This window comes from Cryptomeria japonica, chromosome 10 (assembly GCF_030272615.1).
Source record: "Cryptomeria japonica chromosome 10, Sugi_1.0, whole genome shotgun sequence".
In the NCBI taxonomy this organism is placed as follows: Eukaryota; Viridiplantae; Streptophyta; class Pinopsida; order Cupressales; family Cupressaceae; genus Cryptomeria; species Cryptomeria japonica.
The window spans coordinates 586,328,334-586,342,394 of record NC_081414.1 but is presented as its reverse complement, the minus strand read 5'-3'; the positions used below and the strand labels follow the sequence as shown (position 1 = coordinate 586,342,394).

Here is a 14,061-nt window from a genome sequence, read left to right as displayed (position 1 = left end):
ATGGATACAGTTTTATCATCACAGCCACTAAGTACTTCACAAAGTGGATTGAGGCAGTTCCATTGACTACAGTAACCGGCAAACAGATAGCTTCCTTCATTTTGAATTACCTCATCCGTCGGTATGACATCCCTAGTTTCATTATCACAAATAATGGAAGACCTTTCAAAAATCAAGATGTCCATGAGCTTTGTGAGCGATTCCATATCTAGCATCACTTTTTGACACCTTATTATCCACAAGGGAATGGCCAAGCAGAGTCCTCAAACAAGACAATCTTGAAAATCCTCAAAAAGACAGTGAATGATGTTGGTAAATATTGGCATGTCCAGCTTAAACCTGCACTTTGGGCCTACAAAATGAGTATCTGCACACCTATAGGAGATACACCATACTCATTGGTGTATGGATCAGAAGCTATCCTACCTATTGAGGTAGAGATTCCATCACTTCGGGTGTGATTGAAAGGCCTCATTTCAGATGAGGAATATCGAGTCAACGGGTTGCAAGAACTCGAGCTACTAGATGAACATCGCCAATGTGCCTTTGATCATCTCAAGGCATATCAACAAAGAATGTGCAGAAGCTACAACCACAAGGTCATCCCAAGGGCCTTCAAAATTGATGACCTAGTCTTCAAGGAAGATCCCTAGAATCAACAAGATCGAGAAAAGAAAGGGAAATTTGAACCCAACTGGTTGGGACCCTTTGTTATCATATCAGCTTATAGATCAGGAGCATATCAATTATCAACTTCAAAAGGGGACATGCTTGATGAGCCAACCAATAGCATTCATCTAAAGAAATTCTGCACTTGAGTCGTCTAATGCATGGATCAAGAAAAAAAGAAAAAAAAATCAAAAAGTATTAAAAATCATCACTAGGGTGAAAACCTGGCAAACAGGCGCTCTGTGACATTGAAAAATCAAAAAATACAAAAAAATACAAAAAAATGAAAGACAATCAAAAAGTGCAATAAAAACAAGTGGTGAAAACTTGGCAATAGGCACCATTTGTGAGAGAGCGGCTCCTCTATCTATCAGTACTTGTATCATATATTTGGCTCCATCTGATCTTAAGCCAATAGCCATCACAAAACACTTACACATGCAGCATTATCACATACATACTTAGTGGTCACTGTCCTTGATTATCTGAATCAGTTATCGGACTCATATCCCACCATGGCTTGGTGATCAATGTATATATCCAAATCGAAGTGTCCATAGTTGGGGGCAAAATCCCGATCTCAGTAGGGGCATTTTGCTTTAGCTTTCATAACACAAGCAGCAAACAAGGATCACAACATACTAAGCAGAGCAATGTCAAAACTACCTATCAAACTGGCAAACGGGATCACTGTCCAACTACACCCAAAATACAAACATGATGGATGATCTATTCTAAATTATGATTTGTTTACATTTAGCATTAAATTTTTGACTATTTTTATCTTAATTTATGAACTATTAGATCTCCTGAGCTACTCAAAGATGCACTGAGCTAGAGAAGCAACGAAGGAATCTAATATTTTCTTTGGTTTTTTGTCTATAAGGTGATCGTTCACATGGTGCAAATTTGTCTCGAGACATGATTGGACACATATCATTGAAGACAATTCCCATTTTGCACATTACAATGGTCAACTCTTGTTTGTTTTACGCAAACAACACTCAGGTCATCTTGATTCAATTATACCTCAATGCTTGTGTCATTTTGCCATATCAAAAATCATGAAAGTTATACTCAGGGCATTATGGTTCAATTATACCATTGATGTTTGTATTAACTTCCAACACTTCAAAATCTCAATGATGACAAAAAGAGCACAAACAAGTGACTAACAGGAATGACAACAACAGGATTAAAATGATCATTTAGAGGCATTTCATACAATTAGTTGCATTCATACATTTAGCTGCATTTATTATCTCATATCATTATCATTATCATTTGCATCTCATATCATTATCATTTACATCTCATTTTTAAGATACATTTCACATCATATCATTTCCTAAAAACATTACATTCATCATTGCATCCATCACATGCATATCTATCACATCATCATGGAATCTTTCTTCACTTTCATATCTTCATCATTCATCCAACTCTCATCTATCACGTCTTATACATGATGTATATTTCCTGAAACTAGACATTTTGATCAAGTCTTGTGCAGGATATATCGTTCCTGAAACTAGATGTTTTGATCATCTTTGTCTTATACAAGAGGTGTCATTCCTGAAACCAGACATGATCTCAATCTTATCAATTCTCTCAATACATTTCATCTGATCCATTCTATCATGTCTTATACAGGATGTATCTTTCCTGGAACCAGACATTTTGATCAGGTCTTATATAGGATATATCATTCTTGAAACCAGACGTTTTGATCATCTTTGTCTTATACAGGAGTTGTCATTCCTGAAACCAAACTTGATCTCATTCTTATCAATCTAATCAATCTTATCAAACCCATGCATGTCATCAACTATCCACTCTTCTATCTTTCAAATAACATTCTTCTTATTTTGAGAGATCATTCATGCCTTTAGTGCACGAACGATCTCCCAAGGAGGCATTATCATATCAAATCTCCATATCAGTTTCATATTGACACCAGCTTCATATTGACTTTTCATATCAAATCAATTCTTTGTATTTGGGGCATCATATCGATAATTTTGGCGACAACATCATATCGATAAAATTTTGGTAGCATATCCAACGATTTTCTTTGAATCAACATGTGCACACACGTCACTTCAAAGAGGGGCAAAATGTAGACGTATAAATCTGATCACCTTCTTAAAGAAATATTTAATATTTATTTAAACTGCATCCCCTTATTAATTATATCTTATTTAATTAATTTCTTCATTTTCATCTATTTGATTAAATGAATTATTCAATTTATTTAATTAAATTCATCTAACCCCCCCCTCCCCCCCTTCTAGCCTTTAACTAAATAAATCACTTTTAATTAAATCCCCTTTCTCCATTTTAATTAAATTTACATTTAATTAAATTGTTCCTTGCATATAAATAAATTAAATTTATTTAAACCCGCCCGCAACTTGTATTTTCCTATAAATGCAAGTTGCATCTATTTTAGTTGAAATAAACATTTCATTTTAATTAAAATTCTATTTCTCCCACTTGCATTCTCCTAACAAATCCACTTGCATGATTAATCTTCTTCTAGAGCCTTCTAGATTCTTCTAATCATCCTAAATTAGCCTAATTCATCTCTTAAACATTTGCACATACCTTAAAAGAATTCACTTTTCAAAAATCCCCCAAAGTCTTCAAAATGCATTAAAGGCTTTATGCCTTCAACAAGTTAACCCTCAAAGTCCCCCAAACCATTAATGGTTAACTTAACCTTACCACATGGTTAGAGACTTTCTCTCTAACTTAACCCTCATTTAACCCAAGGGTCTCATCAAGCACTCATTGCTTTGACCCTAGTTATCCTAATAACCCTTGCACAAGAGTTTACCCTTTGGGTAAAAGATTTATCCACTGGTTAACCCTAACCTAACCCTAACCACATTCTCCTAGGGTGACCCTCATGTCTTCTTAGGCATTTAATGCCTCTTGCATCCCCTCTTAAGCCACCTCTTGTTGACAATTGTCACCATTTCATTGGTGAAAATTGTAAACATAGATTGAGTAACTTTCAATCCTAGCCATTAATAAGATTATTTAATCTTAACCATCCATTGCCCTATTTCCTCTATAAATAGAGCTCACATTCTTCATTATCCATATCCAAGTCTTCATGCATCTATATTATAGTCTAATTATATCAAGCATTTTAGCCTCTCTTTGTTAGAATAGAATTTTAGTATTAAGAAGCATTTCATATCATAACATGTCCATGTTAGTATATCATGTTAGGGTAGTTTGTTAATATCTTTATCATATAATTATCTTCATCCTAGCTTAATATCATGATTTTGAACATATCATATAGATCTTAGAATTCATTCATGCATGTAGATCACAATATCACTCGATCTTGGAGTTGTCATTCCTATTTCATTTTCTCAATGATCTGAGAGCAAAACATTGACTTTAGGGATCCTATGAGATAGAGAACAATGGGACACACCTTGGGAAGTTAAACTAGTTTAAACCTAGTTAATCCTTGCACTCAAGAGTCTCATTGGTATGTTGGCCATTTTGATCTCAATCTTGATATTTTGATCACCATAAATCCTGCATACTAGATCAGAATCACTAATAACCAAGTCCAACTGGGATAGCTGTAACCAACCGAGAAAGAACCATATCCAACCTGAGCACAGTGTTGACATCAATGACAACACATAACCAATTTCAGCATATTGCCAACAATAACATCTTCGACTTCCTTGTATTGGGAAAGGTCAATTATCACTTCCCAAGCAAGATTATCCAAACCATCAATTATTTCTAATTGACCATTGTCTGGCCCAAGATTGGGTTGTTCAAATGGGAAATCACCATCGCCTTTTAAACCCATTCAAAAGATATTCTCTTAAGACTTTTATTGAGTGATGAACTGAAATGCAGACTGTGCAAGGGTTAACCTTGAAACTAAGATGATATATGTGGATTCTAATCCACCCTATTGTGATATACACGACCAAAGTGGGTCCTGAGATGAATTTAGATGATGATAATGCAATGACTAAACAGATGCAATTTTGACAAAGATTAAAGCAATTTCTACGTGAAGTGAGGATTTGTGCAATGACTCTGTGCAATATGAGGACACTAAAGAGACTATGCATGGACTAAATGCATAGGACCTAAGATCACAAAAGGTATAATATTCTCCATTTTTCTGAATGTGACAATGTTTGATTTTGATTTTTATGTTGATGTTGATACTTGGAGTTTTCTTTGAATTTTGAGATTCCTGTTGATGTTTTTGACAAAACTTGGTTGATATTCTACTTTGTAATGTTTGATCATGTAGCAAAGACACAATGGGAAAGAAAGAAATCCAATCTAACATAAAGAGAGCACTTGTTCAAAGGATTTTTTCAAACCCCTATAAATGTTGGAATCTTTCTCAAGACCCCATTTTGTTTTTGATAAATTTTGGTCATTCGATCATACAACAGACAGACTCTACTAAGGTTAAAAGGTCACGAATAATAACACAACCCACATCTTGATACTCCATCAACTCAAATAACCCTGTCAAACCCTAAGGTGTGCCCATTTTTATGCCTTTGTCTGAAAATTAAACCAAAGAGGATCACTCCTCAATTGGCTTGTTATCCTGGGAGACATATGGTGAGTGTCTTGGGGGAAGATTCTTCCCCACCCTTGCACTATGATACTATAATTGTCTGGTTACTGACTCAGATTGGCCTCTAATTTTCTAAAGATATTAATCAAGGTTTCGTTTGAGTGGTCATAATCAGTAGCGTTTGCCACTCTATTAAGGAGGTCTCCCAGTTTGTAGAGGTTATGCTCTATAGATTTTCTCATACTATATAGGCACTGAGGGAGGCATGACGTCGTTATGATAACATGTAACACTTGTTGCTTACAATTTTCATTGAAAACACATTTATTTATAGTGGCTTGGATCACTTGGCGTTAGTCATTGCCACTTAGGCCATTCCCTCTCACTTGGCCTTATGGGCTACTTGGGAGGCAGACCTGCTAAGGGTTTTATCCTAATGCAGAATTGACCAAAATCATGGAAAATGTGGGTCTGGCTTTTTGGTCACCTAGTTAAGGGGAGAGCATATGCCCATCACCTTGAAAACACAGAGAATAAGAGCTCTTTTATACCTTCATTGCAAAATTGTCTAAACTATTTGGAGACGTTGCTCCAAAAAAGCATGGTGTTCATTTTAATCGACATAGCAATGATGAGATAAAGCAGGTTTGTTGTTGTTCTTTTTAAAAGTACCAAAGTAAAGATTAGCTAAACTAGGTCCAACTATCCCTATAAAAATCCATGAAGATGTTAACACATTGTGGGCTCACAAGCCTAATTTGCTCTTTCGATTACATATTTGACTTCACAGTCTACGGGAACAGAACATTTTAATGATAGAGAATCAAGAAAAGACAGAACAGGAATGTTATGCTGGCTTCTGACAAATGTGAATCATCCTCTACACAAATGTGAATTGACCTCTGCACAATTGCAAATTACTATGCAGACAAATGCAAATTTTTGTCTACACAAATGTGAATTGATGTCTGCGCAAATGTGAATTGCCCTCTACACAAATGTGAATTAAGACACAGAAATAAAAGACAAAGATAGAATCAATCAATTATGACATGAGATGAATCCATTATCATATTTGACATGATCTCAATGTCATCAAGCATGTTGAATCTGTCCAGGTACTTCTACACAATGTGATAATATTAGGATAGGGCAGTCGTTTCTTCAAGATCTTGAAACCTCTTTTATGCTCTTATCCACTATCGATGTGCTCTTCTTTGTCTTATGTGCTCTTTCCTCTCCTTGGAACCTAAAATTTTAAAGGTCACTCTTCCTGCCATAGGGTTAGACACATCTTATGCATAAAAATATTTTTTTCCAAAGTTGAAAGATTTTTATGGGTTGTCAGCGTAAATGAATGAAAAGTAAGAGCAACACTTAAAATTGAAATTTTGAAGTACCCCTGCAAATGCAAATTGATGTCAGCACAAATGTGAATCATTATCAGCACAAATGCGAATTATTGTACATACAAATGCGTAGCATTTTTCTTGTACCTGTACAGAATCTGCAAAATCATAAAAAAACATCAGGAGGTTAGTTTCACGTCAGGTTCACCACTGTTTCGTATGGGTAAATTCAGTCATAAATAGCATTATCAGATGATAAGAGCGAATCACAACTCTAAAGTAATCAAAAGTACTCCTAAATGGCAATTGAACAATGCAAAATCAATTGAATTGAAATGAATTCTAATTTAAGACTCCCTCAATCTATTTGACAAAGCTTCCATTGCTCTTCTCTGAATTGTGGATCTAGGATGGCTCTTAGGTGTTGCACTAAAATTCCTATATAAGATAGACAATTGCTTCGAAGATTATAATTCTATGATTCTAGATTGAATTGAGAAAATGATCTTGTATTTATAGATTTTCAGGTGAGATGGGGGGAGAAATTGAACTGAAATGTTGATTGATAGTTCACTGATTTTGATTGATCAGTTAAGTGGATTGATTGATTTGTTAACTCATTTGATTGATCAGCGGACTAAATAAATTATTCAGATGAGTGAATTGATTGAGGAGAAGACTGAATTGATTGATTAGTCAAAAAAGGTGATTTGGAGTGAAAAGGGGAGATTAGAGAGTTAATTGATCAGTTAATTGATTTGATCAATCAATTCTGATTTTCAACATGTGTTGTAGGAGATTGAATTGAAATTCATTTTCATTTTCATTTGAATTTGAATTTAGATTTTCAAATGCTGAAAAATACATGAGATTAACTGAAATTCATTGAAATTCAGATTTGGTGAAATGTGAATTTGGGAGAAATGAAATTAATTAGAATTATTTGAAACTTGAATTTGGGGATTTCGAGGAATAAGTTAATTAATTAAATAATTTGAATAAAATTATTTAATCATTAGAAATAGAATTAATTAAATAATATATATGTCTCTTTAATGGAAGGTTATGTTAATTTATATTCATTCCCCAAAAGGATATTTTTTATTTTTATTTTTTAGCTTTCAATTTTTGAAAACTTATTGAGTTCTTCTTTTAAGCCTTGTTCGATAAAACGATCAAATCCTTCAAGTTGTATTTTACCAAATTCGGGAATTGTAAATATTCCTTTATTTTAATCTAATCGCATTGAATGTTTCCTATTCTATGTATATATATAGTATATTGTATATTTCGATAGTTATTCCTCATTGATCTATACGAATAAATTCAACAAAAAATTGACATGTATATTTTGTTCACTATATCCCAAAAATAGAAGAAAAAGAAGAGGTCATTTTCTATCATCTTTTCATAAAGATATGATATTATTGAATTAATAATAGAGGTATTTATCTCTCTCCCCCATTGGAGCCATAAAGGATTGTCTAAATCAATTTATTTTTGTTCATAAGCTTTAAGAACATCATCATAGCTATAAAATGAAGGCGAGACGATCTTCTTTTTTGAGCTATTTGGATGGTACCTATTTTCATAAATACCCTAGTTTTTTTGAAGAGTTGGTCTATAAAGTCCTAGAAGAATATCTTGAGTCGGTACACAAATAGGATCTCCTATGGTTGGAGAGATAAGATTGAGATGAGAAAACATAAGTAAATGAGCTTCTGTTTGAGCTTCCATAGATAAAGGTACATGGATAATCATCTGATCTCTGTCAAAGTTTGCATTAAATCCTACACAAACCAATGGGTACACATTCGTTTATTAAAGTAGGTATAAACGCTTGTATTCCTAATCTATGTAAGGTGGGTGCTCGATTTAACAATATGGGATGTTTTTGCATAATCTGTTTAAGTACATTCCATATAATAGGTCCCCTATCTCGAATTAAAAATTCAGTAGCTCTTAGATTGGGAGAAATCTGTCGTTCAATCAGATCACAAATTAAAAATGCTTGAAAAATCTCTATTGTGATTTCTTGGGGCAATCCACATTGATACAATGAGAGAAGAGGACCTACCACAATAATAGAATGACATGAATAATCGACTCATTTTCCAAGTAAATTTTCACAGAATCTTCCTTCTTTACCTTGGATGAAATCTGAGAATGATTTATAAGGTCTATCATGACTATCTCTCACCGATTGTGTGCCTATACTGTTATCAAGAAGTGCATCTACGGCTTGTTGGACTAATTTCTTTTGGTCAGGCAATAAATCTGGTATTAGAAATGCACTAGTGGTTTCTATGAATTGTAAAACATTATTATTTCGATGAATAACCATTTGATAAAGTTCATTAAGATCCGAAGTAATCACTCTACCTTCATTTAATTGAAACATTGCCTCAGGTCGGGAGGAAGAACTAGTAATAGGCATAGAACCATCCATTGTGGTTCTACATTTGTTCGAAGCAAATACTTAGCAAATCTCATCCGTCTAACCAAAAGATCCTTTCTTCTTCGAAGTTTTTGCTCCTTAAATTGAGCATATATTTTTCTATTACTAAATTGATTCTCTAGCTCCAAAAATAATATAGATATTATCTCATCTATTTGCTTCTATTCTATATATGAATGATCTATAATCATTTGTAGATTGGCCCTCGATCTCGATCTTGAACTGCGGGTATCTAGACCAGCTAATTGTTCTCTAATAGCTTTTCCTCTAGTGGAAATTTCTCGCTCTTGAACTAGCCCAAAATCCCAAGAGAGATAATAAACAATCTTTTATGCCCAGGATTCATACTTAGATGGACGTAAACCCTGAAATCACAATAAAGTTGGCTTTTTAGCTGTGGGCCTAGTAATACAAACATTTGGATAGGTTTTTCTAATCTATTCCCCCCCCCCTTAGAATCAGACATGAAAGTTTCCTCTCATCCGGCTCAAGTAACTATACCGAAATGGAAAGTGATTATGTATCATTATGCAAAAACATGTTTTTTGCTCTCCATTCAAACTAAATAGTTACTCTTTGCTCAAGTTCCAAGTGAATTCTATTATTGCTTTACGATTCGTATTATGACATAAATATGGAATTAGTGAGAAGTCTTCTCCCTTTTGAATGATACATTTCTTTGTGAAAGACCTTCAATTCATTTGAAATTCATAAGGGATTTACTTGTCTATGTCTGGTTATAATCGATCCTGTAGGTTTATGTTTTACTTCGATGGTTACAATACTATTTGAAGCATGTGTGCGATGAATAGACTCCTATAACCATATCTTCTTTTTTATCTAAAATAAATAAAGGATAATAAAAATGAAACAAATTTTTCATTCCATTTTTTTATAATAAAAGAAGTATTTTTAAGAATTCCAATTAGCAATTTAATAATATACAAGATATTAACCCTAGATTGATTCCTCTTTATCAACATCTTTTTAAGATGGTTTTAATTATGAGCTTCGTACTACTCTTCCCGAGGGGCGTGTCAGAGCTAAGGGCATACCCATTAGATTGAATAGGATGATAGATCCATAAGGAATAAATTGCAATTAATTAAAATATTAATATTTGAGAAAGGGTTTAATGATGAATTGATTAAAGGATAGAAATTGAATGATTAATAATGTTGAAGGGTGATGATTGAGTTAGTTTAGAAGAAATAAGATCAATTAGATTAATTAAATAATTAAAGAATCACTTAATTAATAAGATGAATAAATTAGTACATGATTAATGAGACATTTTTAGGTGTCTACAGTGAGTATATAAAGAAGGTGTTGAAAAGATTTAACATGCAGAATGCAAAAGCAGTTGGTTCACCTTTGACTAGTCATTTCAAATTGACTAAGGAGATGTGTCCAAAGACATAGGAAGAGGTAAATAAAATGTCTAATATCTTGTATTCATCAGTTGTTAGCAGTCTTATGTATGTGATGGTATGCACACGAATAGATATTGCACATGCAGTGGGAGTTGTGAGCAGGTTTATGAGCAATCCAGGAATGGAACATTGGAATGTTGTCAAATGGATTCTCAGGTATTTGAGAGGTACTACTAGAAAGGCATTATATTTCAAAGGATCAAATGCTACTCTGCAAAGATATGTTGACTCTAATCTGGCAGGTGATATTGAGACAAGGAGGAGTACTACATGGTATGTTTTTATTGTAGGGGGAACTACAGTTAGTTGGATTTCTAGAATGCAAAAGGTTGTTGCGCTTTCAACCACTGAAGTTGAGTATGTAGTTGTTATTGAAGCTAGCAAGGAGATGATTTGGTTACAACGTTTTATAGAGGAATTGGGCCAGATGCAGGAGGATAGCCCATTGTATATTGATAGCCAGAGTGTCATTCATCTTGCAAAGAATTTTGCTCTTCATTCGAGGACAAAACACATTCAGCTTAGGTACCACTTCATACGGTCTGTTTTGGAGGATGGCTAGTTACAGCTTGAGAAGATTCACACAAGTGCAAATCCTGTTGATATGTTCACAAAGGTAGTCCCATGGGAGAATCTGATTTCCTCCTTAGTTTCTCTCAATCTTCTTGACAAAAAATCATGGAATTAAGGAACAACTAAGTCCAGGAGTTTTATCCAGCGGGAGATGCAAGTTTAGCAATGTTGTCCAGGATCAGTCTCGAAGTGGTAGATTGTTTGGTGTGGAGCCTGATCAGTCTCCAAGTGGGAGATTGTTGATATGTGGTGGTTGATCATGTAAGTATTATACACTCGTTATGTATCCTTGTCGAGGTTCGAGGACACAATCCTCGAGGAATTTTTTTTTGTCATTTTTTGTTGAAAAGTCAACATTTAAAAAAAAAACCCTAAAAATAACCAACTTTGAGTGTTGCCCTAAAAATTGCTTGTTATAAGTGGCTGGAATGTAAAAGGGCATGGTAATGGTGTTGTACTGATTTACTGGGTAATAAGAAAAGATTGGACGACTGTGTTATGTAGATGTAGCCCATCTTGGGTGAACCACATTAAATCTCTGTGATATTTGTGTTATGTATTTTTCTTCATCTTTTTTGTGTTTGTATTTGCTCCAGATCTGCCTAAATCCTAACAGCCACAACTTTTCCAATTGGAAATGTCTACTAAATGTATATTTTATACCACTTTGGGTCTAATTACCCAAAAAAAAAACTTGATGTTTCAACAAATTCCTACTCTTATAAATAAATAAAAATTTGAAATGCAAAGATACCCTTTTATAGATCTATAAGTGAATTTTCCAAAATATATATCTTTTAATATTTTAATTAGTTTTTAATATTTAATATTTTATTTTTATTGAAAGTAGGTCATCAACACTAAAATACAAGGTTGATTATCTTGTCAAGGAAAAATACTAAAATTTATTTAAATTTTTTGAAAAAAATATGATGCAGTAGAGAAAAGTATCTATGTCAAGATGATATAATTCTTTTTTAATTTGGATAAATAATTAAGAAACAAGGCAGCAGTTGTCGTGCCTGTGAAGTGTGATACCTGTAGCTGCAACACAAACACTCAATAGATCATTACAAGCATGGTTAGCAAATAATAAGCAAATGAAAGATGAACCATGACAAAGCGACCTATCGCCTCCTAAGAGATGCGAGTATGGATTTTCTCTCAGATCTAGATAAGCAATCTCAGTGACTTGACTACACCTAGATGGAGAGTTTGAAATGATAATGATATGCAAAGATGATATTGATTAAGCTAGATTGATCCAAGAGACAAATTAAGCTAAAGATATGCATGATTAAGTTATGATGATGATGCAATTAATCTAGAAAAGAGATTGATTAAGCTATATGATTCAACAATTATGCTAGAAAATGATCAAATTAAGCTAAATCTAAGATACAATTGCCTATAACAACAATGCTCAAATGATATGCCTATAGTAACAATGCCTAAATTGATAATGAGATGGGATCCTTTGTGCTCCAAAATGGGGGATATTTAAAGGATTTCCAAGGCTAGGGATGAGGTGGCAGGAATCAACGGTCAAGATTGAGTTTGAAGATATCAAGGGTGAAATTGGAGGAGGTTGGAGAAGAGGTTGGAGGAAGGGACACTTGTCATCTATGTGATGACAAGTGTCAAGGATCCTTTCTCATGATAGGGCAAGTGTCTAGGGGAGGAGACATGTGGCCAAAGTGCCATGTGTCTCAAGGGAAGAATATCCACACCATAAGAGATTAGGATAAGGAGGTTAGAATGTACAAGATAGGATAGGGTTAGGCAAATCCAAGGTTAGGTAGAATGGGTTAGGTTAGAGGGATGGTTAGGTTAGGTGGTTAGAAGTTAGGAGGCATGTGGGTAATTTGAATTTAAAAATTCAAATAATAGGAAAAGACTAATTAATTTTCAACAACTCATAAATTGATTTATTTTAATTAATTAAAGGATTAGAAGAATTGAATTAGAATGGGGGGAGGATTAATTAATTTGAATTAATTAATCAAAGGGGACTAGGGAATGGACTTAATGAATAAATCCTTAGATTTATTAATAAGTAGATGAAAGGGAGAATTTAATCAAATTGCTAATGAATTCAATTAAATTAGGGAGGGGGATTAATTAAATAATTGTTTATTTAATTAATTATCTTCAGACTGTTTTTAGGTGTATATATTTTGCCCCTCTTTGAAGCGAGGTGTGATGACGCATTGATTCAAAGAATAATCTCATTTTGATGATGATATTGGTTCGATAGGATGCCCTAGACATTGATTGATAAATTGCAGTACGATGATGCCCCCTCGGGAGATCAATTGAGATAATTGATTTTTTGGAGTGTGTGAATTTTTGTGAAATTGATATCCCAATCAGAAATGATTTGATTTCTGCAACTTTGGTTGATAAAAATGCAAGTTCTACAATCACGATGATGTGGTTCTTGATTATTGATAAAGCTTGATTGATTAGATTGATAAGATCGAGATTCAGCCTAGTTTAAGGAATGACACCTCCTGTATAGGACAAAGATCATCAAAGCATCTGGTTTCAGGAATGATATATCCTGTATAAGACATGATCAAAATGTCTAGTTCCAGGAAAGATACATCATGTATAAGACATGATAGAATCGCTTTAGATGCGATCGATTGATAGAATTGATAAGGTTGATTGAGCAAAGAACTAACAAATTTGTTGATATCAAGTTGCAGGAAGATTCAGATATGTTGATGTTGGTTTTATTGAGGGAGTAACATTAAATTTGTGTTGGGTTGACTATATCTCAAGAGAGAGATGAGTCATCGATCTGATTGTGTACACACTTATGATGATACCTTAATGATTCCTGCAATAGATTTAACATTGGATAAAATGAGCATGCAGGATCCCATGCAAGAACTAAATGCAAATGAAAATGCAAAGCTATGACCGGACCAGTCACTAGGTTATTGTGTTTTGTCATCATTGAGCTTTTTAAAATGTGGGAAGTGA

At 33.9% G+C, this 14,061-nt stretch overlaps 1 pseudogene; it reads right to left on the bottom strand.

Annotated features, from left to right (window-relative positions):
- Window positions 1-8,205: 8,205 nt before the first annotated feature.
- LOC131071877 (DNA-directed RNA polymerase subunit beta'-like) lies at window positions 8,206-9,099 on the bottom strand (annotated as a pseudogene).
- Between the last annotated feature and the right edge of the window lie 4,962 nt (window positions 9,100-14,061).